Consider the following 15,748-nt stretch of genomic DNA (forward strand, 5'->3'; position numbering starts at 1 on the left):
GCGCCCAGTAAGTGCTCAATAAATACGATTGAATGGATGAATGAATGACTGTGTCTTCTGTGGCTGTGAGTGTGACTGGGCGTGTATGAGCAGGGATGTGTGCGAGCGGGTGTGAGGGGACTGGCATCGGTAACTGTGAGTACCGTCTCTGTATGTTGCCAGCTTGTCCTTCCCAAGCGCTTAGTACAGTGCTTTGCACACAGTAAGCGCTCAATAAATACGATTGAATGAATGAATGAATACAAGGTGATCAGGTTGTCCCACGATTTAATGAATGGATGAATGAAAAGTAAGCGCTCAATAAATACGATCGAATGAATGAAGGAATGAATGAGTGTCTGGTGTGGGTGTGTGTACGTATAATAATAATAATGGCATTTATTAAGCGCTTACTATGTGCAAAGCACTGTTCTAAGCGCTGGGTACGTATGTAGGTGTGTGTAAAGTGCTGGTGATTGTGAGTGTCTGGTGCAGCGGTGTACGTGTGAACATGTGTCTTGTGTGGTTGTGTGTGTGTACATGTGTAGTGACTGTGTGTGTGTGTGCACGTGTTGGTGACTGGTGTGGGTCCGTGTGTGTGTGTTTGCATACCTTGTGGGGTTATGGGTGTACATGTGTGGTGACTTTGTGTGTGTGTGTGTGTGTGTGTGTGTGTGTGTGCACGTGTTGGTGACTGTGTGAGTGCGTGTGTGTGTGTTTGCATACCTTGTGGGGTTATGGGTGTACATGTGTGGTGACTTTGTGTGTGTGTGTGTGTGTGTGTGTGCGCACGTGTTGGTGACTGGTGTGAGTACGTGTGTGTATGTTTGCATGCCTTGTGGGGTTATGGGTGTACATGTGTGGTGACTTTGTGTGTGTGTGTGTGTGTGTGTGTGTACACGTGTTGGTGACTGGTGTGAGTACGTGTGTCTGTGCGTTTGTGTGCCTTGTGGTTGTGGATGTACAGGTGTGGTGACTGAGTTTGTGTGTGTGTATGTATGTACAAAAGTATTGGTGACTGGTGCGAATACGTGTGTGTGTGCGTTTGTGCGCCTTGTGGGGTTGTGGGTGTGCATGTGTGGTGACTGAGTTTGTGTGTGTGTGTGTATGTACACAAGTGTTGGTGACTGTGTGTGCGTTTGTGTGCCTTGTGGGGTTGTGGGTGTACATGTGCGGTGACTGAGTGAGTGTGTGTGTATGTACACAAGTGTTGGTGACTGGTGTGAATACGTGTGTGTGTGCGCGCTTGTGTGCCTTGTGGGGTTGTGGGTGTACATGTGTGGTGACTGAGTTTGTGTGTGTGTATGTATGTACAAAAGTATTGGTGACTGGTGTGAATACGTGTGTGTGTGCACACGTGTGTTTGTGCGCCTTGTGGGGTTGTGGGTGTGCATGTGCGGTGACTGAGTTTGTGTGTGTGTGTGTGTGTATGTACACAAGTGTTGGTGACTGTGTGTGCGTTTGTGTGCGGTTGTGGGTGTGCATGTGTGGTGACTGAGTGAGTGTGTGTATGTACACAAGTGTTGGTGACTGGTGTGAATACGTGTGTGTGTGTGTGTGCGCTTGTGTGCCTTGTGGGGTTGTGGGTGTACATGTGTGGTGACTGAGTTTGTGTGTGTGTATGTACAAAAGTATTGGTGACTGGTGTGAATACGTGTGTGTGTGCACACGTGTGTTTGTGCGCCTTGTGGGGTTGTGGGTGTGCATGTGCGGTGACTGAGTTTGTGTGTGTGTGTGTGTATGTACACAAGTGTTGGTGACTGTGTGTGCGTTTGTGTGCGGTTGTGGGTGTGCATGTGTGGTGACTGAGTGTGTGTATGTACACAAGTGTTGGTGACTGGTGTGAATACGTGTGTGTGTGTGCCTTGTGGGGTTGTGGGTGTACGTGTGTGGTGACGGAGTGTGTGTGTGCGTGTGTGTGTGTGTGTGCGCGCGGCTTTGTTTATTTTCTCTGAAGGATCCATCCGGAGTGGCTGTAAAAATAACCCACCCTCCTGGAAGCCCTTCTGGAGCCGGGAGAAAGACACTTTTGTATCCCGGGCCTGAGCTCCGGGCCGGGACGGGGGCGGGAATTGCGGGAATGGGGGGGGAGGGAGGGAGGGAGGGAGGGAGGAAGGGGGTCCCGGGGGTCCCGGGGAGGGAGGGGGGCCGGCTGGGGTGACCCGCAAGGCCTGCTCCCACCCCCGGGACCCCCAAAATCAGGGCCCCTCATCCAGTCTCCCCCTTCTAGACTGTGAGCCCACCGTTGGGTAGGGACCGTCTCTAGATGTTGCCAATTTGGACTTCCCAAGCGCTTAGTACAGCGCTCCGCACTCAGTAAGCGCTCAATAAATACAATTGATTGATTGATTCTATTTGTTTTATTTTGTTAATACGTTCTGTTTTGTCGTCTGTCGCCCCCTTCTAGACTGGGAGCCCGCCGTTGGGTAGGGAGCGTCTCTAGATGTTGCCAACTTGGACTTCCCAAGCGCTTAGTCCAGCGCTCTGCACACTGTAAGCGCTCAATCAATACGATGGAATGAATGAATGAATGGACATATTTATTCTATTTGTTTTATTTTGTTAAGATATTTCGTTTTGTCGTCTGTCGCCCCCTTCTAGACTGGGAGCCCGCCGTTGGGTAGGGAGCGTCTCTAGATGTTGCCAACTTGGACTTCCCAAGTGCTTAGTCCAGTGCTCTGCACACTGTAAGCGCTCAATCAATACGATGGAATGAATGAATGAATGGACATATTTATTCTGTTTATTTTATTTTGTTAATATATTTCGTTTTGTCGTCTGTCGCCCCCTTCTAGACTGGGAGCCCACTGTTGGGTAGGGACTGTCTCTATATGTTGCCAACTTGGACTTCCCAAGCGCTTAGTCCAGTGCTCTGCACACAGTAAGCGCTCAATAAATACGATTGGATGAATGAATGAATGAACATATATATAGTATATATATTTACTAGTCCATTTATTTTATTTTGTTAATATGTTCTGTTTTGTCATCTGTCTCCCCCTTCTAGACTGTGAGCCCACTGTTGGGTAGGGACCGTCCCTAGATGTTGCCAACTTGGACTTCCCAAGCACTTAGTACGGTGCTCTGCACACAGTAAGCACTCAATCAATACAATTGAATGAATGAATGAATGAATGAATGTCTGCTGTGTGACTTCGGGCGAGTCGTTTCACTTCTCTGGGCCTCAGTTCCCTCATCTGGAAAATGGGGATGAAGACTGGGAGCCCCACGTGGGACAACCTGATCACCTTGTATCTCTCCCAGCGCAGACTGTGAGCCCACTGTTGGGTAGGGACTGTCTCTGTATGTTGCCAATTTGTACTTCCCAAGCGCTTAGTACAGTGCTCTGCACATAGTAAGCGCTCAATAAATGCGATTGATGATGATGATGATGATGACAACCTGATGACCTTGCATCTCCCCCAGCGCTTAGAACAGTGCTTGGCACATAGTAAGTGCTTAACAAACGTCATCATTATGATTGTTAATTCATTCATCCATTCAATCGTATTTATTGAATTATTAATTGTATTTATTGATTTATTAATACCACGGGGCAGGAGGCAGGGAGAGAAGTGGAGGAGCAGGAGGAGGAGGAGGCAGGAGAGAGGAGGAAGAGGAGGAGGAAGAGAGAAGAACAGGAGGAAGGAGAGGGGATGGGGAGGAAGAGGAGGAGGAGAGAAGAGCCCACTCTATATGTTGCCAACTTGTCCTTCCCAAGCGCTTAGTACAGTGCTCTGCACACAGTAAGCGCTCAATAAATACGATTGAATGAATGAAAGATGGAGAAGGAAGAGGAGAGATGGGAGAGAGAAGGGGGAACAGAAGGTAGACCGGGGAGAGAGGAGGAGGTGGGGAGAGGAGGAGGAAGAGGAAGGGAGGAAGAAGAGGGAGGGAAGAGGAATAGGCGGGGGAGGAGGAAGGAGAGGAAGGAGGGGCAGAAAGAGAGGAGGGGAAAAATGTCCATTTTTCCTCACCCCCCACTCCCTTCTGCATCGCCCTGACTTGCTCTCTTCTCTTTTCCCCCCTCTCTCCATACCACAGCACTTACGTATATATGTCTTGTCATTTTATTTATTTATATTGACGCCTGTTTATTTGTATTGATGTCTGTCTCTCCCCCACTACACTGTGAACTCGTTGTGGGCAGGGAATGTCCCTCTTTATTGCTGTATTGCGCTTCCCCAAGCGCTTAGTGCAGCGCTCTGCATATAGTAAGCGCTCAGTAAGAGGAGGGGGGGGAGAGGAGAGAGGGAAGGAGAAGGAGGGGAGAAAGAAGGAGAGGGAAGGGGAGAGGTGGGAGAAGGGGAAGAGAAGGGGAAGCATGGGGAAAGAGGAGGAGGAGGGGAGAGGAGAGAGGAAAGGAGAAGATGGGAGAAAGAAGGAGAGGGAAGGGGAGAGGTGGGAGAAGGGGAAGAGAAGGGGAAGTATGGGGAAAGAGGAGGAGGAGGAGGGGAGAGGAGAAAGAAGGTGGAGGAAGAAGGGGAGGAGGGGGAGATGGAGGAGGGGGCAGAGGGAGAGGAGGAGGGGGCAGAGGGAGAGGAAGAGGAGAGGGAGGAGGAGGAGGAAAAGGACAGGGAGGAGGGAGCCGAGGGGGAGGAGGAGGAAGAGGAGATGGGCTCTGGGGGCTGAAGGCCCATCGCCTCTAAGAGGCCTTCCCAGACTAAGCCCCTTTTTTCCTCACCCCCGCACTCCCTTCTGCATCGCCCTGACTTGCTCTCTTCTCTCTTCCCCCCCCCTCCATCCCACAGCACTTACGTATATATGTCTTGTCATTTTATTTACTTATATTGACGCCTGTTTATTTGTATTGATGTCTGTCTCTCCCCCACTAGACTGTGAACTCGTTGTGGGCAGGGTTTGTCTCTCTTTATTGCTGTATGGTGCTTTCCCAAGCGCTTAGTGCAGCGCTCTGCACATAGTAAGCGCTCAGTAAGAGGAGAGGGGGGAGAGGAGAGAGGGAAGGAGACGGAGGGGAGAAAGAAAGAGAGGGAAGGGGAGAGGTGGGAGAAGGGGAAGAGAAGGGGAAGTATGGGGAAAGAGGAGGAGGAGGAGGAGAGGAGAGGAGAGAGGGAAGAAGAAGATGGGGAGAAAGAAGGAGAGGGAAGGGGAGAGGTGGGAGAAGGGGAAGAGAAGGGGAAGTATGGGGAAAGAGGAGGAGGAGGAGAGGAGAGAGGGAAGGAGAAGATGGGGAGAAAGAAGGAGAGGGAAGGGGAGAGGTGGGAGAAGGGGAAGAGAAGGGGAAGTATGGGGAAAGAGGAGAAGGAGGAGGGGAGAGGAGAAAGAAGGTGGAGGAAGAAGGGGAGGGGGGGCAGAGGGAGAGGAGGAGGAGGAGGGGGCAGAGGGAGAGGAAGAGGAGAGGGAGGAGGAGGAGGAAAAGGAGAGGGAGGAGAGAGCCGAGGGGGAGGAGGAGGAAGAGGAGAGGGGCTCTGGGGGCTGAAGGCCCATCTCCTCCAAGAGGCCTTCCCAAACTAAGCCCCATTTTTCCGCACCCCTGCACTCCCTTCTGCATCGCCCTGACATGCTCTCTTCTCTCTTCCCCCCTCTCTCCATCCCACAGCACTTACGTATATATGTCTTGTCATTTTATTTATTTATACTGACGTCTCTTTATTTGTATTGGTGTCTGTCTCTCCCCCACCAGACTGTGAACTCGTTGTGGGCAGGGATTGTCTCTCTTAATTGCTGTATTGTACTTTCCCAATCGCTTAGTACAGCTCTCTGCATATAGTAAGTGCTCAGTAAATACGATCGAATGAATGAATGAATGAATATGTATATATGTTTGTATGTATTTATTATTACTCTATTTTATTTGGACATATTTATTCTATTTATTTTATTTTGTTAATATGTTTTGTTTTGTTCTCTGTCTCCCCCTTCTAGACTGTGAGCCCACTGTTGGGTAGGGACCATCTCTATATGTTCCCAACTTGTACTTCCCCAGCGCTTAGTCCAGTGCTCTGCACACAGTAAGCGCTCAATAAATACGATTGAATGAATGAATGAATATGTATATATGTTTGTATGTATTTATTACTCTATTTATTTTATTTGGACATATTTATTCTATTTATTTTATTTTGTTAATATGTTTTGTTGTCTGTCTCCCCCTTCTAGACTGTGAGCCCGCTGTTGGGCAGGGACCGTCTCTAGATGTTGCCAACTTGTCCTTCCCAAGCGCTTAGTCCAGTGCTCTGCCCACAGTAAGCGCTCAGTAAATACGATTGAATGAATGAATGAATGAATATGTATATATGTTTGTACATATTTATTACTCTATGTATTTTATTTGGACATATTTATTCTATTTATTTTATTTTGTTAATATGTTTTGTTATCTATCTCCCCCTTCTAGACTGCGAGCCCGCCGTTGGGTAGGGCCCGTCTCTAGATGTTGCCAACTTGTCCTTCCCAAGCGCTTAGTCCAGTGCTCTGCACACAGTAAGCGCTCAATAAATACGATTGAATGAATGAATGAATATGTATATATGTTTGTACGTATTTATTACTCTATTTTATTCGGACATATTTATTCCATTTATTTTATTTTGTTAATATGTTTTGTTGTCTGTCTCCCCCTGCTAGACTGTGAGCCCGCCGTTGGGTAGGGCCCGTCTCTAGATGTTGCCAACTTGTCCTTCCCAAGCGCTTAGTCCAGTGCTCTGCCCACAGTAAGCGCTCAGTAAATACGACTGAGTGAATTGAATGAATGAATGAATCATCATCATCCTCATCAATCGTATTTATTGAGCGCTTACTATGTGCAGAGCACTGTACTAAGCGCTTGAGCACTGTACTAAGCGCTTGAGCACTGTACTAATGAATGATTTGCCTGTCTCCACCCCGGCGCTTAGGACCGTGCCTGGCACATATAGGAAGCACTGAACAACAATCAATCAATCAATCGTATTTATTGAGCGCTTACTGTGTGCAGAGCACCGTACTAAGCGCTTGGGAAGTACAAGTTGGCAACAACAAAACCAGGACAATTCTTCAAGTCAGGGAGTCGAGGCCTGGTGTCTGAGCCAGGGTCAGAGAGGGGGTGAGGAGGGTCGCTGGGGCCGGCCATGGGGGTAGGGGGGCTCTCCTGTCCCGTCCCTCCTGCCCCCTGCCCCTGTCCCTCCCAGGCGGGACGTGTTGACCATGGAGGGGCCAGACAGTTCTCACCTCTCCCGCCGCCGCCGCTCGGGCCTCACAAAGCGGCCTCTGTGCCTCGATGACTGGACCCGTTCCCCGCTCCCACCCGGCCCACCAGGGACGGGGCCCCTCCAACACCAGGCCTCCTTTCCCTCAGGGTCCCCCCAACCCGTACTAATTCTTATTTTATTTTGTGTAGTTGGGTAGTACCCAACCCATACTAATAAGCGCTTAGTACAGTGCTCTGCACACAGTAAGCGCTCAATAAATACGATTGATTGAATCCCTTCCTCTAGTCCATCAGTCACTCGTATCCAGGGAGATCTTAAACTGCGTACAGAGCGCTGTACTAAGCGCTTGGGAGAAGGACGATATGACAGAGAAGCAGTGTGGTGTGGTTGAACAGTGCTTTAGGCCCATAGTAATGTTAGTATGTATTTATTACTCTATTTTACTTTTTTTCATTCATTCAGTCGTATTTATTGAGCGCTTACTGTATGCAGAGCACTGTACTAAGCGCTTGGGAAGTCCAAGTTGGCAACATATAGAGACGGTCCCTACCCAACAGTGGGCTCACAGTCTAGAAGGGGGAGACCTCAGCGCTTAATAGAGTGCTTGGCTCATAGTAAAGCGCTTAGCAAATGCCATTAAAAAAAGAACACTGTACTAGGCGCTTGTGTGAGTATAATGCAACTCTCGGTCAACTGACGTGCCCCTTGAGGAGGCAGCGTTTAGGAATGTAAGGAAAGGAAGAGCTAGGCAGTACATACTTTTTTTTAATGGCATTTATTAAGCGCTTACTGTGTGCAAAGCACTGTTCTAAGCAGCGCGGTGTAGTTGAACTGTGCTTTGCCCATAGTAATGTCTGTACGTATTTATTACTCTATTTTATTTGCAAATAGTTTTTTAATGGCATTTATTAAGCGCTTACTGTGTGCAAAGCACTGTTCTAAGCAGCGTGGTATAGTTGAACTGTGCTTTGCCCATAGTAATGTTTGTACGTATTTATTACTCTATTTTATTTGCACATACTTTTTTTAATGGCATTTATTAAGCGCTTACTGTGTGCAAAGCACTGTTCTAAGCAGCGTGGTGTAGTTGAACAGTGCTGTACCCATAGTAATGTTTGTACGTATTTATTACTCTATTTTATTTGTACATACTTTTTTAATGGCATTTATTAAGCGCTTACTGTGTGCAAAGCACTGTTCTAAGCAGCGTGGTGTAGTTGAACTGTGCTTTGCCCATAGTAATGTTTGTACGTATTTATTACTCTATTCTATTTGTACATACTTTTTTTTAATGGCATTTATTAAGTGCTTACTGTGTGCAAAGCACCGTTCTAAGCAGCATGGTGTAGTTGAACAGTGCTTTGCCCATAGTAATGTTTGTACGTATTTATTACTGTATTTTATTTGCACATACTTTTTTTTTAATGGCATTTATTAAGCGCTTACTGTGTGCAAAGCACTGTTCTAAGCAGCGTGGTGTAGTTGAACAGTGCTTTACCCATAGTAATGTTTGTACGTATTTATTACTCTATTTTATTTGTACATACTTTTTTTAATGGCATTTATTAAGCGCTTACTGTGTGCAAAGCACTGTTCTAAGCAGCGTGGTGTAGCTGAACAGTGCTTTGCCCATAGTAATGTTTGTACGTATTTATTACTCTATTTTATTTGTACATACTTCTTTTTAATGGCATTTATTAAGCGCTTACTGTGTGCAAAGCACTGTTCTAAGCAGCGTGGTGTAGTTGAACAGTGCTTTGCCCATAGTAATGTCTGTACGTATTTATTACTCTATTTTATTTGCACATACTTTTTTTTAATGGCATTTATTAAGTGCTTACTGTGTGCAAAGCACTGTTCTAAGCAGCATGGTGTAGTTGAACAGTGCTTTGCCCATAGTAATGTTTGTACGTATTTATTACTCTATTTTATTTGTACATACTTTTTTTAATGGCATTTATTAAGCACTTACTGTGTGCAAAGCACTGTTCTAAGCAGCGTGGTGTAGTTGAACAGTGCTTTGCCCATGGTAATGTTTGTATGTATTTATTACTCTATTTTATTTGTACATACTTTTTTTTTAATGGCATTTATTAAGCGCTTACTGAGTGCAAAGCACCGTTCTAAGCCCTGGGGAGGATTCAAGGGTGATCAGGTTGTCCCACGGGGGGCTCACAGTCTTAATCCCCATTTTACAGATAAGGGAACTGAGGCCCAGAGAAGTGAAGTGACTTGCCCGAAGTCACACAGCTGACAATTGGCAGAGCTGGGATTTGAACCCATGACCTCTGACTCCAAAGCCCGGGCTCTTTCCACTGAGCCACGCTGCTTCTCTAATAGAATACTTACTGTATTTATTTTATTTTGTTAGTATTCATTCATTCATTCATTCAATCGTATTTATTGAGTGCTTACTGTGGGCAGAGCACTGTACTAAGTGCTTGGGAAGTCCAAGCTGGCAACGTATAGAGACGGTCCCTACCCAACAGCGGGCTCACAGTCTAGAAGAATATGTTAATATGTTTTGTTTTGTTGTCTGTCTCCCCCTTCTAGCCTGTCTAGAATGATGATGGCATTTATTAAGCGCTTACTATTCATTCATTCATTCATTCATTCATTCAATCGTATTTATTGAGCGCTTACTGTGTGCAGAGCTTGGGAGAAGGACAATATAACAGAGAAGGAGCATGGTGTAGTTGAACAGTGCTTTGCCCATAGTAATGTTTGTATGTATTTATTGCTCTATTTTATTTGTACATACTTATCCTATTTATTTTATTAATATTCATTCATTCAATCGTATTTATTGAGCGCTTACTGTGTGGAGAGCACTGTACTAAGCGCTTAGGAGGTACAAGTTGGCAACATAGAGAGACAGTCCCTACCCAACAGCGCGCTCACAGTCTAGAAGAATATGTTACTATGTTTTGTTTTGTTGTCTGTCTCCCCCTTCTAGACTGTCTAGAATGATGATGGCATTTATTAAGCGCTTACTATTCATTCATTCAATCGTATTTATTGAGCGCTTACTGTGTGCAGAGCACTGTACTAAGCGCTTGGGATGTCCAAGTTGGCAACATCTGGAGACGGTCCCTACCCAACAGCGGGCTCACAGTCTAGAAGAATATGTTAATATGTTTTGTTCTGTTGTCTGTGTCCCCCTTCTAGACTGTCTAGAATGATGATGGCATTCATTAAGCGCTTACTTTTCATTCATTCATTCAATCGTACTTATTGAGCGCTTACTGTGTGCAGAGCACTGTACTAAACGCTTGGGAAGTCCAAGTTGGCAACATAGAGAGACGGTCCCTACCCAACACTGGGCTCACAGTCTAGAAGAATATGTTAATATGTTTTGTTTTGTTGTCTGTCTCCCCCTTCTAGACTGTCTAGACTGACGGTGGCATTTATTAAGCGCTTACTATTCATTCATTCAATCGTATTTATTGAGCGCTTACTGTGTGCAGAGCACTGGACTAAGCGCTTGGGAAGTCCAAGTTGGCAACATAGAGAGACGGTCCCTACCCAACAGCGGGCTCACAGTCTAGAAGGGGGAGACAGAGAACGAAACCAAACCTATTAACAAAATAAAATAAGAATGAACGAATATCGTTATTATTATTATTCAGAGCCGATACTAGTCCGCGAATCTGGACTCACCCTGGGTCCTCCCCGCAGCCTGGGGTCTTCCCCGCAGCCTGAGGTCACCCATAGGAGACCCTCCAGGTTCTCAGTCCCCCCCTCATCTCCCAGTCCAACCCCCCAGACCCCAGTGGTCAAGCGGGGCCTCCCAAGTCTAACCACAAGCCCTCTTGCTGCGATCCGGGCTTCGGCCTTCAAGGCAGGGAGGAAAAGCAACTCCCTTCTCCTGGCCCCCCACTCTAATTCAGCCCAACCCCCTCCCTCGCTTGGGAGGGAAGCATGGAGGAGGGGGAGTTAGGGAACAGGGCCAGGGGTCCTGTAGAGCCAGGAGGAAAATAATTAGGAGTAATTACAATCAAAAGAGGCAAGGAAGGGCAGGGAAAAGGGAGGGGGATGAGGAGAGGCGACAGGGCCCAAGGCCGGGACAATAATGATAACTGTGCTGATTTTTAAGCGCTTACTATGTGCCAAGCGCTGTTCTAAACGCTGGGGTAGATAGGAGGTAATCAAGGGGCTCACAACCCAAGGTGGGAGGCCGAAGATGCTGCAGAGATCGACAGAGAGGCGTGTAAACACGGAAGCACATGCAGGGCAGATCCCTGGCTGGAAAGAGCCCGGCCTTGGGAGTCGGAGGTCGTGGGTTCTAATTCCGCCACTTGCCTGCTGTGTGACCCTGGGCAAGCCACTTTCTTTTTTTTTGATAGCATTTATTAAGCGCTTACTACATGCCAAGCACTGTTCTAAGCGCTGGGGGGATACAAGGTAATCAGTTTGGCCCACATGGGGCTCACAGTCTTAATCCCCATTTTCCGGACGAGGAAAAGGAGGCCCAGAGAGGTTGCCCAAAGTCACACAGCTGACAATTGGCAGAGCCGGGACTTGAACCCATGACTTCTCTGGGCCTCAGGGACCTCATCTGGAAAATGGGGGTGAAGACTGGGAGCCCCACGCGGGGCAACCTGAATACCTTGTATCCGCCCCAGCGCTTAGAACAGTGCTTGGCCCATAGTAAGCGCTTAAAAAAAATACCATCATTATAATCCAGGCCTAGAAATCAGCCTTGGATACTTAGGTAGGTAATAATAATGATGGCATTTGTTAATTATTCTCCCCAGTGCTTAGAACAGTGCTTTGCACATAGTAAGCGCTTAATAAATGCCATCATCATTAGTATTATTATTAAGCACTTACTACATGCCTAGCACTGTTCTAAGCACTGGGGTAGATACAAGAAAATCAGGTTGTCCCACATGCGGCTCACAGTCTTCATCCCTGTTTTCCAGATGAGGGAACTGAGGCCCAGAGAAGTGAAGCAACTTGTCCAAAGTCCCACAGCTGACGAGTGGCGGAGCCGGGATTAGAACCCACGCCCTCAGCCTCCAAAGCCCGGGCCCTTTCCACTGGTGGAAAGGGCCCGGGCTTTGGAGTCGGAGGTCATGGGTTCAAATCCCAACCCCGCCAGCTGTCAGCTGTGTGACTTTGGGCAAGTCATTTCACTTCCCTGTTCTCATCTGTCAAATGGGGATGAAGACTGGGAGCCCCCCGGGGGACAACCTGATCAATCAATCAATCAATCATATTTATTGAGCGCTTACTGTGTGCAGAGCACTGTACTAAGCGCTTGGGAAGTCCAAGTTGGCAACATCTAGAGACAGTCCCTACCCAACTGTGGGCTCACAGTCTACTCTGCACGCAGTCTACTCTGCACACAGTAAGCGCTCAATAAATACGATTGATGATGATGATGATAAAAGGGGGAGACAGAGAACAAAACCAAACATACGAACAAAATAAAACAAACCTGATCACCTTGGAACCTCCCCAGCGCTTAGAACAGTGCTTTGCACATAGTAAGCGCTTAATAAATGCTATTATTATTATTATTATACACACTCCAAGGGATCCGGTGGCAGAAATCAGTCGCAGGAACACAGTCACACAGGGCAGAAGCTCAAAGAGCCGCAGTCACGGACACGCGTGGAAACTCCGGACACTCAAGGGGGCGAGGGGCGCGACAGGTGTGTGTGTGTGTGTTTGTGTTGCTCCTCTGGGGCTGGGGGCTGAAGGTGGGGACTCCCCCCCCACCCAAAGGCTCATCGAAGGCCCACCTCCTCCAAGAGGCCTTCCCAGACTAAGCCCTCCTTTCATTCATTCAATCGTATTTATTGAGCGCTTACTACGTGCAGAGCACTGTACTTTCCTCTCCTCCCCCTCCCTTCTGCGTCGCCCTTGCAATTGGATTTGCAAACTACACTTGGGCCCCGGCGTGGCGTGGGCTCGGGAGTCGGAGGTCAGGGGTTCGAATCCCGACTCCGCCTCTTGTCATCATCATCATCATCATCAGTCGTATTTATTGAGCGCTTACTGCCTGCAGAGCACTGTACTAAGCACTTGGGAAGTACAAATTGTGACTTTGGGCCAGTCACTTCACTTCTCTGGGCCTCAGTTGCCTCATCTGTAAAATGGGGATGAAGATTATGAGCCCCCGGTGGGATCACCTGATCACCTTATATCCTCCCCAGCACTTAGAAAAGTGCTCTGCACATAGTAAGTGCTTAACAAATACCATCAGTGCTTAGAACAGTGCTCTGCACATAGTAAGCGCTTAACAAATACCATCATTATTTATTATTATTATAATGGGATGAAGACTGTGAGCCCCCTGTGGGACAACCTGATCACCTTGTATCTTCCCCAGCGCTTAGAACAGTGCTCTGCACATAGTAAGCGCTTAACAAATGCCATCATTATTTATGATTATTATAATGGGGATGAAGACTGTGAGCCCCCCGTGGGACAACCTGATCACCTTGTATCCTCCCCAGCGCTTAGAACAGTGCTCTGCACATAGTAAGCGCTTAACAAATACCATCAGCGCTTAGAACAGTGCTCTGCACATAGTAAGTGCTTAACAAATACCATCATTATTTATTATTATTATAATGGGGATGAAGACTGTGAGCCCCCCGTGGGACAACCTGATCACCTTGTATCCTCCCCAGTGCTAAGAATAGTGCTCTGCACATAGTAAGCACTTAACAAATACCATCATTTATTTATTATTAGTATGTTTGGTTTTGTTCTCTGTCTCCCCCTTTTAGACTGTGACCCCACTGTTGGGTAGGGACTGTCTCTAGATGTTGCCAACTTGGACTTCCCAAGCGCTTAGTACAGTGCTCTGCACATAGTAAGCGCTCAATAAATACGATTGATGATGATGATGATTATTATTATTATTATAATGGGGATGAAGACTGTGAGCCCCCCGTGGGACAACCTGATCACCTTTTATCCTCCCCAGCGCTTAGAACAGTGCTCTGCACATAGTAAGCACTTAACAAATACCATCAGCGCTTAGAACAGTGCTCTGCACATAGTAAGCGCTTATCAAATACCATCATTATTTATTATTATTATAATGGGATGAAGACTGTGGGCCCCCCGTGGGACAACCTGATCACCTTGTATCTTCCCCAGCGCTTAGAACAGTGCTCTGCACATAGTAAGCGCTTAACAAATTTATTACTCTATTTATTTTACTTGTACATATTTACCATTCTATTTATTTTAGTTTATTAATATGTTTTGTTTTGTTGTCTGTCTCCCCCTTCTAGACGGTGAGCCTGCTGTTGGGTAGGGACCGTCTCTCTATGTTGCCAACTTGGACTTCCCAAGTGCTTAGTACAGTGCTCTGCACACAGGAAGCGCTCAATAAATATGATTGAATGAATAAATGAATGAATGAATACCATCATTATTTATTATTATTGTAATGGGGATGAAGATTGTGAGCCCCCCGTGGGACAACCTGATCACCTTGTATCCTCCCCCAGCGCTTAGAACAGTGCTCTGCACATAGTAAGCACTTAACAAACACCAAAATTATTATTTGCACCCTTTGTTCACTCCCTCTTCAGCTCTATCATATTTTCTTTCACTCATTCATTCAATGGTATTTATTGAGCGCTTACTGTGTGCAGAGCACTGTACTAAGCGCTTGGGAAGTACAATTGGGCAACAGATAGAGACAATCTCTACCCAAGAACAGGCTCACAGTCTAGAAGCGGGAAGGGGGAGATCACTAAATCACCTACAATAGTTGAGAGCTGGAACACTAAAATTTCACATCATTTTTCGCTGCCAACTGATTCAATTGGGGAAAACAAGATTACTTCCAAATTGATTACTTAATAAATGAACAAACTTACTTATTTATTTATGCCCTATCCAAAATGGATTTATATTACCTTCTGCCTGCCCGTCTACACTGTAAACTGTCCAGCGTACACTGAGAACTACACTGAGAAGCAGCGTGGCTCAGTGGAAAGAGCGCGGGTTTCAGAGTCAGAGGTTATGGGTTCAAATCACGCCTCCGCCAATTGTCAGCTGCGTGGCTCAGTGGAAAGAGTGCAGGCTTGGGAGCCAGAGGTCATGGGTTCAAATCCCGGCTCTGCCAATTGTCAGCTGGGTGACTTGGGGCAAGTCACTTCACTTCTCTGGGCCTCAGTTCCCTCATCTGGAAAATGGGGATGAAGACTGTGAGCCCCCCGGGGGACAACCTGATCACCTTGTCACCTCCCCAGCGCTTAGAACAGTGCTTTGCACATAGTAAGCGCTTAATAAATGCCATTATTATTATTTGAACCCATGACCTCTGACTCCAAAACCCTAGCTTGTTCCACTGAGCCACGAGTGCGCCGCACCCAAGAAGCGCTCAGTAATAATAATAATAATGGTATTTGTTAAGCGCTTATTATGTGCAAAGCACTGTTCTAAGTGCTGGGGAGGTTACAATAATAATGATGGTATTTGTTAAGCGCTTACTATGTGCAAAGCACTGTTCTAAGCGCTGGGGAGGTTACAGTAATCATGATAATGATGGTATTCGTTAAGTGCTTACTATGTGCAAGGCACTGTTCTAAGCGCTGGGGAGGTTACAATAATCATGATAGTGATGGTATTTGTTAAGCGCTTAC

The sequence above is a fragment of the Tachyglossus aculeatus genome, chromosome 10 (genome assembly GCF_015852505.1).
Source record: "Tachyglossus aculeatus isolate mTacAcu1 chromosome 10, mTacAcu1.pri, whole genome shotgun sequence".
Taxonomy (NCBI): domain Eukaryota; kingdom Metazoa; phylum Chordata; class Mammalia; order Monotremata; family Tachyglossidae; genus Tachyglossus; species Tachyglossus aculeatus.